Source organism: Apteryx mantelli, chromosome 8 (assembly GCF_036417845.1).
Source record: "Apteryx mantelli isolate bAptMan1 chromosome 8, bAptMan1.hap1, whole genome shotgun sequence".
Lineage (NCBI taxonomy): Eukaryota > Metazoa > Chordata > Aves > Apterygiformes > Apterygidae > Apteryx > Apteryx mantelli.
Genome location: NC_089985.1, coordinates 9,549,451 through 9,564,459, shown reverse-complemented (window position 1 = coordinate 9,564,459; position 15,009 = coordinate 9,549,451). Strand labels below are relative to the sequence as shown.

Sequence of the window (15,009 nt, the reverse complement as noted above, 5' to 3'; positions counted from 1 at the left end):
ATCAAAAGACAGAAATGATCTTTTAAACATTATTTTACATTTTTGTTTTAAAAATTCCTTTAAATAGCTAATAAGTACATCTCATGATATCACACAGAAGACTTTCATAAAAAGGCACTTTTAACCAGTGATCACAAGCAAGAAAGATTCCCAGTGGGTAAATTAATCTGGGGCTGCCAAAGAGTTGTTTTTATTTTTTGCAGCTTTTTTCCAGAAATCAAATCTGATAAGCAGATATGCTTTACTGGGTAAATTTTATGTGAAAGATCTCAGGACAAAAAGACTTCTTACATCTTTCTTATAGTGAAACTAACCATTATTGGGCTCAAAGAAAAATATTTCAAAACATTTCTGTATAAATAAACTCAGATTCTCAGGCAGATTGCCTTTAATTATCTAGATCTTATGCATTGTACTTATTCAATTTAATGATTCTCATGGATTATGTTTGGTGCAAGTCTCTGGCTAAGCTAGACAAGTCTATAACATAATAGAATAAGACGGAAAGAGGGAAAAGATGTCTTAAATAACAGTACAGTTGTTCACACCACTACCAACTACAACAAGAAAAATCTTGCAAAAAAATCTGTTACATGACTTTTGTTAGTTTTCATGATGCAAATGTCCTGTCTAACATTCCCCCAACAACCATGAACAAAAACCGTATTTGCCTGTTGAAATTTTTAGTGCTATACTGAAAAGATTCTCATGCCTGCAGAAAAGAAAAAATTTTGAGGAGCCAAAAAGCTGAATCTCTAATTGCTATACCTTTAAAAAAAAAAAAAAAAAGTCTCCATCTCTCAAAGTCTAAGATAGTTTCCCAAATATAAGCATACAGTACTATGGGTTTCAGCACAACTGATACCTGGTTATAACGAAATGCAGATGTAAAAGCTTACTATCAATATTTACAGACTAAATATAGCCCCCATTAAACCTTTTCACTTCTGGAAGCAAATGGAGGAAGTTAAGGGCAACTAATCTAACACATAAAATTCACAGCTGTTTGAAGAAGTATGAAAGGTCATGCTCCATTAAATTATATATAATCACACATTTCCCATACCAGTATTTTCAACATCCTACTTGGTCTCCATTTAGGGGAAGTTTTAAGCTATGAAATTCCTAAACACAGTACATGTTAATGAAACGGCAAACACACAGTTGCGAGACTGTAAGGCTGCAGCAGCTAGCAAAGGTGGGCTATCCCAAGCAAATTCAGAGCCGAAGTTTTAGAATGGGTAAAGCTGACACCACCAGGGAAAAGGCAGAGCAAAGAGGAAAACAAGATATACCTAACCGGTATTTCATTTATGTTGATGCTGATACAATATTTATACCCCAAATTAACGCTTTCATTTATAAGTCATGCTTTACTTCTGATAATTACAAAGGTAAAATTAAAGAGGTGCCAGGACACACAGACTTTTTTTTAATTGGTTATACCAGAGGTATAACCTCTTAAATGCATATCAGCAATGTGTTTGTCTATAATCCCAACATAACCACCTTTTACACCTTTGATTCAACTACACAACGAAAGGAGAAGGACAATAACTATTCTGATCTCCATAAACCTCTTTTGGCAAGATATGGTGTAAGATATTCATAAGTATCTACTCATGTCTTTCCAAGCTCACAAAAGCCATTAACCCATGGAACAAGTAAACCATTTTCAATACTGTACAGGGAATCCATACGCAAAATACGAAGTACAACCTAGATGAGCATCAGCATTCTGTCATACATCCACATCAAAGCTCAGTCTTCAACAAACCCAACAAAGTATCCAAACCCTACTAATGCAAAAATCAAAATTCAGGTGTTCAGAAGCCCCAGCAAAACAGCTGGTATTAACTGCCCATCAACACAGTATAAGAAAGAAATCTTATTATGGAACTTCACATGAAGTTATTTGTGGAAAATATACAAAATAACACAAAATAATACTTTTTCCATGCTCCAATTCACAATGAGACTGCTGGAGTTTACTTACTACCAGAAAGAACAAAAGGCGTAATCAAAGAGGCCAAGAAGAGAAACTGGGAGGGTAGATTGGAAAAAGGGTCACTTACATTTGTCTTATTATACTCTTCATCTATGCACTCTAAGAGTGCTTAGGCTCCTGTCAAAAACCAGATATCAGTTAACATTTCAGTCTGACCCATTACAGTCAGCCTCACTTTGAGATGTGCCAGTATGATGAAATAAAAGAATAATCAGAAAAGGGAAGTTGTAAGGGTCAAAGAGTCAGAACAACAAGCCCAGGAAACCTAAGAGAAGCTTCTAATCACATGGGAAGCTTCAAACTTCATGTTTGCCTTTTGGGGACTGGCAAAGTATTTTCTTGGATATTTTGATCAACTCTTTCCCCCTACAATTCTTATACATACCTATTGCAAGAAACAGTAACAATTATCCAAAACAATGTGAAATATTTCTCGAATTTTCTACTGTGCCCTTAGTCACCTCCATTCCTTAGTCCTGTTTCCTCAAAATCATTAAACAGTTATCTCCAAGAAGAATTCTAGCTAACAGCTCTCAATTTCTTGTGGTTTATACTGCAAACACTAATTATTAAAGTATTAGCAATGAGGATCAAGGATAATAGGGAGAATACCTTTTCATGGTGGAAGTGGATGTGCATATGTATGCGTATGAGCAAACAACTTCTGAGTATGTGAACAGAAAGGATTAGTATCTCCAAGGACTTGTCTTCACGGCACTGCCTGATCGAGTTTTACTCCCAGTCCAACTGCTGGCATGCATAAAAAGCTCTCATTCACCTCTAGTGCTGTTTTGTACTCAGATGCTCACTTACACCTAGATTTAAGCTGGAAATGTTGATACTTATATGCTAGAAATAGTAAGACCTCAAAAATACAGGAAGTGAAGTTACAACAACCCATCAGTTTCTGTGATTCAGTGATCATCCAATCGCTGAGTAAATGTAGTCATTCTGACAGCATGGTTACTCGTTAGACAGTAGAACGTACCTTTTTTGAATATAGTAACTCAATCTGTAATCAGGTGTTAAACAGCAGAACTGCCTAAAGCCACTGACACTCTTTGCACTTTCTCTGCTACAATCGCACAAGTCGCACACTGGAAGAGAGGGGACAACTGAAGTGACTGACAGACAACCCTGGGGAAAAGGGCATTTCTTTAGTTAGTCCACCACTCGATGACACAAGCACCCATGTCAGCGCAATAAATGAACAGACACAGAAATAGGTAGCTGGCAGTAGGTGACTTATGCAGCACTGCCACCAATAAATTACATATGAGACTTCACTTCAAAGTAACAGGAAATAATGCAAGTATATGTCAGGGGAACAAAATAAAACAAAGGGTGAGGGGGTAGAATTCCTTCCTCTGCCACGGGCACTTCAAATGGCTCAGCCTAAATCACATAATCAAAGACTAAAATCTAGACATGAGGTAAGACCAAAAATCAGGTTACTATGAAAAAGTAATGAAATGTTCAAACACTCATAGTAGAGGAAAATATAGCAGTATGCTACTAAGTACAAAGAAAAACATTCCATATTGTTTTTGAGAGCTTATTTTAAAAGTTTAGCTAGTTATTAAATTGTTCTGCTTAGTTCTAAATTTTTAAAATTCTGGATTTTATTTTTTTAAATAAATGTACACACAAAGACAGTGCCTCAGCTAGGGATTACTAGATAGCTTTTTATCCTGATGCTGATTTGCATGCAAAGGCCTGAGAGCAGAAAAAGTATAGGAGAGTCTTCATCCTAAAGTTAAAATTTTGGGAAAGGAGTAGAGTGTTGGACAGGGAAGAGAGAAGACTAACACACAGACACACGTTTTTAAATTGCAACATATTTGTCAGAAAAAATATTGTGGCAAATCTGTGGACCTCAGCAAAATCATTTTATCTAATCACATTTCAAAAGAAAGCCACAATATTTTACATACATTGCAGGAAAAAAAAAAAACTATCTTAGTTATTATGCAGAAACAGTAGATAACAGGATTCCAGATTGCAGAGATTTCAGACCTATGCAAAGTGCAATAATCAAGTCAAAAATGTCTAATCTGAATTACTTTGAATTGTTTTCCCCTGAAGAAATTTCAAAAGGTAAAGATGGCTATAAAAATTAAAATCAAAATATTCAAAAATACTTGGAGACATGCTAATATTACTCTTCTGTAAGGCAATAATGCTAAATGAATAATTGTACTAAACAGAAAAGCAGTGCATTTCAATGTAACTACTTTTAAAACAAATTATTGCTGTGGGGTTTCTTGTATTTCTAGTTAAAATATAAACCAATTTATAATAAAAGAAAGTGCCATATCCCAAAAAAGTAGTGAAGATTATCAAAATTAACTAAGCAATTAGTTCACATTAAAAGTCAATCCTTAAAATACAATTTTCACACACAACCTTAACCCTTAACCTTTTTCTCTCCAAAAGGAGAATAAGAATTTTAGCCTATCACATGCATGGATGACTGCAACAGACTGCAAACAGAACATGTTTGGAATATGCTTCCTACCCAAGAAAAATTTGACTGTATGTCTTAAAAGGTACACAAAACTGACATGACCTAAACAGAAAGTTCAGCTATACCTGAATTAAAAGTACAGCTACTTAACTCATTTCAGCACCCTGAAAACACAGAGGCTTAAGAATCGCTTATCACTGATACTAATCATGGGAAATGTGATCATTCAGAAAAGCCTTAAATATACAAAATAATTGTCTCCAATTACTACTTAACAACAAAAGACAAATATATCTTTCGACCTGTTAAAAGTAATCAAACTATATTTGGAATCTTTTAAGAACTCAAGGCATTTCTACTTTCACTGTTTTCATGTTTCTCATTACAATAACATTAAAATACTCTGTATGAAGATCTGTTTATGACTCTCTTCAAGGAAGTCTATAATGTTTATTTATTCTTTTAAAGAATGTAACAGCACACTTACTAGGATTTCAAGATGATTGTGATCGCATAATTAAGCTGCAATGAAAGAGGAGACACCAAAGAAATCCAGAAAGGTCCAACACATGCTAGTATGCCACAAAAGCATTATTATGTTGTCCATGTCAAGAATTATCAGGATATCAACAGGTGTTCTTAACAGAAGATTTTAGATACAGGACATCTTCTCTCAGAGAGAAAAAAAAAAAAAAAGAGAGAGAAAGCACAGTGCAGAACTAATGGTATGCAGGACAAGTTGGTGATTATCTGAAAAGCTGGCCAAGAGAAAAAACAAGGAGAAGTGTAACTTCAAGACTATTCCAAAACTACTAAATAAGTGCACTCAGCAGTATTCCTTCCTGGAAACTTCTATCATACAGTTGCACACTGCAATACAATACCAGCCATATAGAAGTCATGGTAAAGGAGGAGTAAAAGCATATAACATAAGAGACATTCTGACAGTTGTACTTGCCTGCCAAAAAAGACCTGGTAGCTCATGAACAGTAAGTTACTCAAAACTGATTCCTTACATTAGAAGGACTACTACTGCAGAAGTTTTATAGCAAGTACTGAGAAAGGATTTTGTTGTCTATTATATTCATCTCCCTTCCATTCTTCACCCATGTCTCTCACCTAATATATGATGCTGAGCAAGTCACTTCACCCTTCTTTTCCCCTTAGCCCACTAGTAACACAGAAATCAAACTCAGCTTCTTAGTAAATACCCTTCAACATCTGTTCTTAGATTCATTCACTGACTATATTCCTATTGCAACTGATCATTTACTGGTTCTTAAAAAAATACCTTTCTACTACCCTTTCTCTGCCCTTTGGCTTTTGGTTTTTTTGTTTTGTTTTTTTTTTCCTATTTAGAAAACATGTGGGAGATACTAACAAGATTTTGAGCAGTGAAGTCATGGAGTTGTCCACCAGCATTAGCAACAAACTCCACTATATGAGTTTACCAGCAGACTAACATGAAATGAAAGATCACATTCAAAAGGCTAATACAAAGACTGCAATTTTACCATTAACTATAGGGTTTACTGAGGGTATTTTTGTATGGAAGCATAACTCCACTTGAATACCCTTCCACTATTTGTGTACATTAGAAATTAAGGCAGATCTCCCAAACGTGGAAAAAAACGTATTTCTAGACCAACTGTACACAAAAGACCTATTCAAACACTAGAAGCTAAACCAGTAACTAACTTACCTGAGTTTACAACCATGGCTTTACTTTGGTACTATTAGGTCAATAAAAGTATATCAACACAAATCAAAAATAGTTATACAAGTTAAGAAACTGCAGACAATCTTAAACACATGCAGAGAGTTTAAACCAAGAACCTTGTTTCAAATTGCTTGCAAAGAATATAACTCACCAACTCTCGCAACTAACTCACTTTTCTCAAATAACTGAAAAACATAAAAGATAACAGCTGAGACACTGAATGAATACATGAAACAAATCTACCCCCTACACACATTTAAAATGGTCCAGTTTCCAAAATCGTTTTATTCCAGCAATTTCTAAAATGGATTTATGCATCAACAAAAAAAACATGAAATTAATCCCAATTTAAAGCACTAACATACTGATTGCATTAAGTTAAATGTTAACTCAATCATCTTGCTGCTAAGTATCAATATCTCATTTTTATTTACAATGCACAAAAAAAAGGGAAGGGCATACACTGAAACTGTAAATTTCTACCTGGAATTAATTATGTGAAAAATATTTAAGGTGTGGCTCATATTTCTCATTGTTGTGTCTTGTCTGCACCACAGTACAAGTTGCGCTATACATTTTAGACAGGACTTGCTCCCTCATCACAAGAGCCTGATAATGCTTACTGCTTGCTCCTAAAAAGAACTGACATCTTTCATTCAAACGTTTTATGCTGAGGTTAGAATCATTTTTAACCAACAGCCAAAAAAAAATTCTTTTTGAAGTTTTATACATTTCTAGATATGAAAGGGTAAAATAAAACAGTCCTGATCTCTGCTTCAGAAGCACCCAAAAGGTGGAAGCAAGGACAGGCTACCCAAGAGGAATACAGAGACACAGCCTGCGCATGCAGGAATGGCATTAGGAAAACCAACACTCAGCTGGAGCTAAAACTAACAAGGGATGAAGGGCAAGAGGAAAGGGCTCCTCTACCAGTAGCAGTAGGAAAGCTAAGGAAAAAGTCAGCCCTTCTGCTCAATGGGGCAGGAGACCTAGTGACAAAGGAAACTGAAAACTCAATGCCTCTTTTGCCCCAGTTTTCCCTGGTAAAGACCGCCCTCAAGCCTCCCAAGCCCCTAAGCCTAGTAGCGGACTCTGCAGGAGTGAAGGATTACCTACAAAAGAGGAAGATGGAGTTCAGGAGCACTTCAACAACCTGGAGGTACACAAGTCCATTGGACCAGAAGGGGTGCACCTGACAGCCCCGAGGGAGCTAGCCAATGTCACTGAAAGGCTACTCCCTTTCACTTTTTTAAAATTCATGAGACTGGGGGAGATTCCTTATGACTGGAAAACAGGTGAACACCCACATTCAAGCAGGGCAAGAAGAAGGATCCAGGTAACTACAGGCCAGTCAGCATAACCTCAATGCATGAGAGGATTAAGGAGCAAATCCTCCTGGAAGCTATTTCTATGCCCAAGAGGAACAAGAAGTTGTCTGGGAACAGGCAGCTTGGATTTACCAATGACAAATCATGTCTGATCAACGCAACAGCTTTCTGCAATGAGATGAGTGGCTCAGTGGATGATGGAAGAGCGGTGGACACTGTTTACCTTGATTTTAGCAAGGTCTTCAACATAGTCTCTCATAGTCTTTCTGTAGCCAAACTAGTGAGACAGGGACTAAGGGACAAGAAGGTGTTTGGAAAACTGGCTGGACTGCTGGGCTCAAAGGATACCTATCAGCAGTATCAAGTCCAACTGGCAGCCAGTTACAATAGTATCTCTCAGGCATCAACACTGGGGCCAGTAGTGTTTAAAGCAGTTATTAATGACTGGGATGATGGGACAAAGCGCACTCTTGGCAAGTCTGCTAACACCACCAAACTGGGCAGAGTGGTCAATATACTGGAAGGCAAGGCTACTATTCAGAAGGTCCTGCACAGGCTGGAGGAATGCACTGGCAGGAACCCCAGGAAGTTCACAAAGACAAGTGCAGAGTCCTGTACCTGGGACAGAATAAGCCCATGGGACAATAGAGGCTGGACACTAACCAGATATTAAGCATCTTTTACAGAAAAATACCTGGAGGTCCCAGTGGACAGAAAAGTTGAAAATGAGTCAGCAGTGTGCCCTTGCGGCAAAGATGGCCAAGCACATCCTGGGCTGTTTCAGCAGGAGTCTAGCCAGCAGGTCCAGGGAAATGATACTTCCCCTCTATTCAGCACTGGTGAGACTGCATTTGGGGTCCTGTGTCCAGGTTTGGGCTCCCCAGTGCATTGATGTGCTAGAGCAAGTCCAGCGGAGGCCAGCAAGCTGGTCAGAGGGCTGGAGCACATGATGCACAATGTGAGGCTGAGGGAAGTGGGTTTGTTCAGCCTGGAAAAGAGAAGGCTCAGAAGAGACTTTATTGCTGTCAACTATCTAATGGAAGAGTGCAGAAAAGACAGAGCTGGACTCTCCTGGATGGTGCACTGTTACAAGAGGCAACAGACACAAGCTGGAAAGGAAATTCGGATGAGCTTACACAATAAAATTCACTGTGAGGGTGGTCAAACACTGAAACAGGTTGCCCAGAGAGATGGCAAGGTCCAGAGCAACCTTATCGAAGTCAGTTTTGCTTTAAGTAAAACTTTGCTTTAAGCGGGGGGCTGGATTAGATGACCTTCAGGAGTCCCTTTCAACCTACATTATCCTAGCATTCTATTTCATAACATTTCATTCAGCAATTCTTGTATCATCTATTACTTCTTATCCATATAGGAGACTTTAGTTGTCCTATGCTTATAGTAAGCATGCATCCAATAGGGTACACAATGTAAACATCCCTTATCCACTTGTCATTAGAACTTCTTTTCTTTGTACTGTTTTGCTTCCAATAAGTCCCCCGTAACTAGGGAACATACGTTTTCAACACCAGAACAGTTTTGTACTTTTAAGCTCATTTGGTCTAAAAAACATACCTTCTTTGATATCCTGATTCATGTCTGAGGGAGGATAAGATCAGGAATGTAGAGGGCAGTGACCCATCTTACTTTGTGGCAAAAATTTTAACATTTCCCCTGTCTACTTCAAAACATTAGAAAGACATCTGTCCTTGCTGTTCTTTCCAAAGAACAGGAAAAGACCTGCCAAAGGAACAATACATAGAGTTTTCCCACAAGGGCCTTACTCATCTTTCATAGTAATCAATTTAACTAAGCAGGCTTTGGAAACTGATTTTATTTATTCATATATCACTTATAAATGTTCACACATGCACACCCCCTTAAAAAAAAAAAAATACTTTTTCTCTCTCAATGTCACAATGTTCCCTCTTGGGACACTTCTGACATGAAATTAAGTAAATGCCTTAAAAATTCATAGAGGTATTTTCTAATAATCTACACAAATGTTCTGTTTCATTTTTAAATTAAGAATACATAAAAATGTGAACAAATAAATTTCAAACTCTTTTCAAAACACTTTAGGCTTTGTTTATGAACCATGACCCTGTCAAAGAAGAGAGAGTTACGTCAGTGATCCAGGTTACAGTAATGGCTCCTTTAATAGTTGTACCAGTACAACAAACAGAGTAAGATGAAGGCAGGAACGGTCAAAAAGCATGAGTTTCAAAAACCACATCTTAGGAAAACATACCTGAGAACATCTTAATCTCCATTAAAAGGATAACTCCATGAACCTTAATGTCAATATTTGAAATGTACATTTTAATTTCCACTTAGCAGCTGTAATAAGAAGGCCAAGATTAAAATTCATGGAGAGAAACTGAGAGCTATTACAGGAAAGATGAGTATACCTGGTAGTCAAAAGAGAAATGAAGGGTTTACTGTTGTGATTTGACAGAATTTTGTACCTATTATTTGTTTAAGAGTGCTGCTATACCAAGTTCAAAAAAGTCAATACAGCATATCAGTCCTTTGAGTACATAAAATGGGTATAATCTAATGACAAATTAATGTAGACTGGAAATCAGAGGAAGGTTTTATAATTAAGCTTAATCAAGTTTGGAACAGCCTTCCAGTTATAGCAATGGTGATAAAAATTACAGCTGATTCTGTGTAAAGTAGAGCTCAATAAATTTACAAAAGCTTCTATATAACAAAATGCCCAGACGGTTCCTCACAATTAATGACTCAAAGTCTACAGAGAAGAAGAGAAGAATATGCAAAGGCAAGAGTAAGACTAAACTAAAGATACTACCATGGACAAACGGGGGGGAAGGGGGGGAACAGAAATAGTGGTGGCCCTATAAGAAAGTAGTAGCCCATTTAATGTTGGTGAAAACAGAAAAAGAGACAAAGGATACCATGGCTCTACAATCAACGTAAGCCAGTACTGACAGCAAAAGAAGAGCTTCTACCACCATCACTATCATTTGCTCCCTTCACAAGTGGCATGAGCTAATCAAATATACAGGGTAGTTTTTAGCAGTAAGGCTGTCTCACATTAAGTTACACTGATCATAAAACCATGTCCCAGATAAGCACATCACCCATCGTAGTTTGCGTGACTATAGCAGGACTACAGTTAAGCCCTCCTCTCCACCAACACACTTCTTCCTCCTGCAGATTGATACCGTGTGACCAGGCAAGTAAACCAGTTCAGGAAGTTGTTCTAACTGAAAAGTAACTCGGGGTGGGGAAAAAAGAAATAAAGAGTACCACTTTTTGACCAGATTAGTTCTCTTAAGAATCTCACTTCCTGACTGCGTAGTTGTGTTGATGACACAAGGGAAGGAGCAGCTACAACTCAGACTGGCTTCAACAGCACCTGCAGTGCACACCAGGAGGTTGGGTTCCACAGAAACCCACATTATGCCCTGGATCCTTTTGCAATCCTCTTCTTAACATCACTAAATCTTATCCTGCGACTCATTGTTTAAAGGAGTAGATGCTATTTTTTAACCAAGCATTATTCCATTTCGCTGTAACTATCTTAAAGAAAACACTGCAGACAATTCTCAGATCTAGCTTCAGTTCTTACAACACTGGAACTAATTTGTGCTTACAATACATAACTATATTTGCAGTACATTGAAGTTTAAAGTGCAAACTAACCTCTTCTTAGTATCATTAGTATCATATAATCCATATACACAAATATTGGCTACAGTCCTACTTTAAACCTAGACACATGCTTAATCTGCAGAACCAATTTTATACACCCAGCAACTCTACACACAATTTGGAGCAGTAGACAAGCTGAGGGACACTCAGGATGTAGCCTCCATCAAAGGGATTCAGTCAGGCAAGGCCACACTACCTTGCATGGATTTACAGGGAGAACATGTTGCCTATAACACCAACAAGAACTCTTCTAGGAGACAGGAAATACAGCTGCCCTTTACCAAAGTTTTATTTGAAAAGTCACCAACGTGACTGTGAGACTACAGCTTGAAGTGAAAGATAGAAGCTGTTTACCTAGGTGAACTACTTTTTATTTTTTGCTAGGTTTGCTTGTTTTAAAGAGTTGATGCTTTAAATCTTTTTTTCCTCTCTAAACAAAAGAACAGACGCATGCAAAATCCCAGACTAAGAAACGTGGTAAGTTATGATTAATTTATAAGGTAACCAAAAACAAGCAATCTTAGCAACACAGCTTTGTGAGAGCTACAATAAGAGCAAAGTACATGCCACACTTCAGAAACACAAACAAGCAGACTCGCCAAGTCCGTTTCATTCAGAGTGCCATACCTGCTTCAGATGGTTTCAGCAGGTTTTGAAGTACCCTTTCCCGAAAACAAGGATTTTTGTACTAGGTTGCTGCAACGGAGGGCCTAACTGTGGAGGGGAGTTTAAAAAAAAAAAAAAGAAAAAAAAAGTGGAGGAGTCTCAGCCATGTAAACGGCACCGATTTAGGCCACGAGTTTGCTAGTTTGGGCTTTTGGGAAGTGACTTCACTTTTCCTAAGGGGGAGGAGGAAGGCAGGGGAACCCTTCCACAACCCCGACTCTTCCCTCAACGCGAAAACAACTTTATTTTTTTAAATACCCCACTTTCCTCCCGCCCCGCTCCTCCCGCAGCGGCACTGCCCCAGCGCCCAGCCGCATACAGGGAACTCCCCCCGTCTCACACACACACACACGGCAACAGCCCCCCAACGGCCCCGCACCTCGAGCCCCCCGGCGCGAGGGGCCGCGGCGGCAGCCGGCGGCTCCCGGGGCCCCGCAGCCGCCGCCGCCGCCGGCCGGGCCCGCGACGGGGAGCCGCCGCAGGTCCCCGGGAGCTGTCAGCCCGTGACACGGCGCAGGGACGCGGGGCGGCTCCCCCCCACCGCGGCCTCCTGCGGGAGCGGCGGCGCCTCCCGCCCGGCCCCTCACGAGACCCCTCGGCCCCGAGCGCGGGAGGCCCGAAGGCGGCAGCAGCGCCCCTCTCACCGGCGGCAGCCCGGCCGTCCTCGGCTCCCTTCCGGCGCGTCCCAGCGCGGCTCCGCCAGCAGCTCCGAGGGCAGGGGAGGCCGGGCGAGAGCGGCGCGGCCGCGCAGCCGCCTCAGGGCCGGGCGAGCGCCGTCCACATTCCGGCGGCGGCGGATGGCGGCGCGGGCGGGGGCGCGCGCGCGCACCGCCCCCCTCCCCCCCCCCCGCCTCGCTGCCGCGGCGGCCGTTGGGGAGCGCGCGGCGCGAGCGCGGTGGCCGTTAGGGAGCGCGCGGCGCGAGCGCGGCGGCCGTTAACCCGCGCGCCCCCCCCCTTTCCCCCCCCCCCCCGGCCGCGGGGCGCGAGCGCGGCGGCCGTTAGCTCGCGCCCGCCCCCCCCGGTCGCGCGGCGCCCGAGGCCGCGGCCGTGCTGGCGGCGGCGGGGAGGCCGCGCTGCCGGGGTTAGGCCGCCGCGGAGCCGGCCCGCGCCGGGAGCGGGGCTGTCCCGATTTGGTTGGCTTTCCGTCGAGGCACGAAGGCAGTTCGTGACTATCCAAGTTCGGCTTAGCCTCGTGCGCGTTTATTCCAAAAAAAAAAAAAAAATTTAGAAAATGTTTCTTTTCAGCCCCTTAGAAATGATCCAGCTCGCAGAAATGCTGACTCGTAAACATGTAGAAAATCTTCACTAGGACAATAATGAAAGTTACCTACAAATCATAGTGATCTTTAAAAAGATTAATTTTTTTTTTTAGTTTGCCTTTTAATGTGGAACCCCGTCTCACTTAGCTTTCGATTGTATTTGTTTATCAACAGTGTTTATGTGTGGCTAAATAAATATTTAATATTTAAATAGTAAATAAATGTGTATGTTTAAATAAACAAATCTCAGCACTGTTTATGTTTAAATAGTGGAAGGTTGTCCTGTCGGTTTCTCTTTTTTCCCTTGTGTGTGAAACAAATTACATTTAAATTAACCACATAATTTATACAGCTTGCCTGTGCTATTTCCAGTTCAGGTGTGGATCAGCAAAACGTTAAGAAATGTCAGACCATGGTGTAAAATAACTATTTCCCTGCGTGAATGACAGTGGCTGTGCCCGGTTAACCTGGGACAGCAGGATTCCCCGTACTGGCACTCCCTCTGTACGTTATTTTCTTGTCACTGGCCTTGTCACAAATTTCTTGTCACAAATATTCCGATTATTTTTATCGGACCATAGGGCTCCAGTAAACCAGAAGAGCCTGTAGAAATAAGAAAAATTAAGGGAGAGGAGGTGGAAGATTATAATGAATATTAGCATTATCAGAGGAATAACATGAAAAAAAGTTACTCTGCCACTGAACTTAGGTGCTGCAGATTTATGCATAAATACAGATAATAGAAGGAACTGAACTGAAAGTCATATTTCATAATAAAAATTAATTAGTTAATTGTCATAACTGGTTATTGTTACAGAAGAGTAGAGTCTGTTCAGGAAGCATAGGTAGGAGAAAAGGAACATAGTGAGCCACAGAGGTGCCGAAAGTATTTGGATAACAAGAAGAAGAAGGAAAGGAAAAGAACAGTGTCGCAGCAGAGACCTGTTAGTGACCAGCAGACCAAGAAGATCAAGTGCATGGTGCTTTATTTGAATAAAATCATCCAAAGCATAGGAACTGGTGAAAGTGAGAGATGCTGACTACCACTTAACTCGAAGAAAATAAGCTTCAGTGAACTCAAAGTTTGTGTGCAAAACCCCACAGCCACAAATCTAAGAAAAATTACACTCAGGAAAGTTGGCAGTTTCCAAAAGAATCAATACTAGGGCTGCAAAACAGACTATCCCAATGAAAAGGAAAGCTGGCAAGAGAAGAGATGGCTTAATATAAACCATTTCAGTGGCTTGTACCTCTTGAAAGAGATACACGGAAGCAGCAGCTTGGTTAAATTATCAAGACTGACTACAGAAGGATTGTTGTAGTAAGTAGGGAAAAATCCAGGAAGGCTGACACACAAAATGAGCTAAAACTATCAAAGAGCCGTAGAGCATAACAACAAAAAGTTAATGTTAAAGATGATCTGAAAGAACTGATCTGCTCTCAGATGGGTGAGAAAGCTATTAGCAAGTGACATGAGGAAGGCTGAAGACCTTAACGAATTTTGTTGCTTTGTTCTTCTCAAAAATGTCAACTGTAATCAGATGACTTACACAATTAACATTAGCAACACAAAAACAAATGTTCAAGCTAAACTAAGGAAAGAAACAGTAAGAATATACTCAAAGAAGATATTTCCAAAATCCTGCGCCAGATAAATTTCATCCTACATATTTAAATGTCTAAGCAATTTCCAAGCTACTAGCAATCACTTTCAAGAACTAATAAAAGATAGCTGAGGTTCCACGAGATCAGTAAAAAGGAAACAAGAAAAAAGAGAATGGGTATTATAAAAAAGAAAAAAGAGAATGGGAATTATAGGCCAGACAGCTTGATGTTGTATCTGGAAAAACACTGGAACGAATTATTAAGCAATTTATTTGTAA

At 40.1% G+C, this 15,009-nt stretch overlaps 1 protein-coding gene across 5 annotated transcripts in view; it reads right to left on the bottom strand.

Moving 5' to 3' along the window:
• RABGAP1L (RAB GTPase activating protein 1 like) overlaps positions 1-15,009 on the bottom strand; it is a 273,751-nt gene that overhangs the window by 240,444 nt on the left and 18,298 nt on the right. Inside the window, exons 1-2 of one of the 5 annotated variants that reach the window (XM_067300571.1) lie at positions 12,512-12,657; positions 11,829-11,915 (exon numbers count right to left, since the gene is read on the bottom strand). The exons of 3 other annotated variants lie outside the window; for them this stretch is intronic. The gene's annotated coding sequence lies outside the window, so the exon portion shown is untranslated. Of the gene's footprint in view, positions 1-11,828; positions 11,916-12,511; positions 12,658-15,009 lie in introns of those variants that run through there. One more of the 5 variants, XM_067300570.1, reaches the window with a different exon arrangement.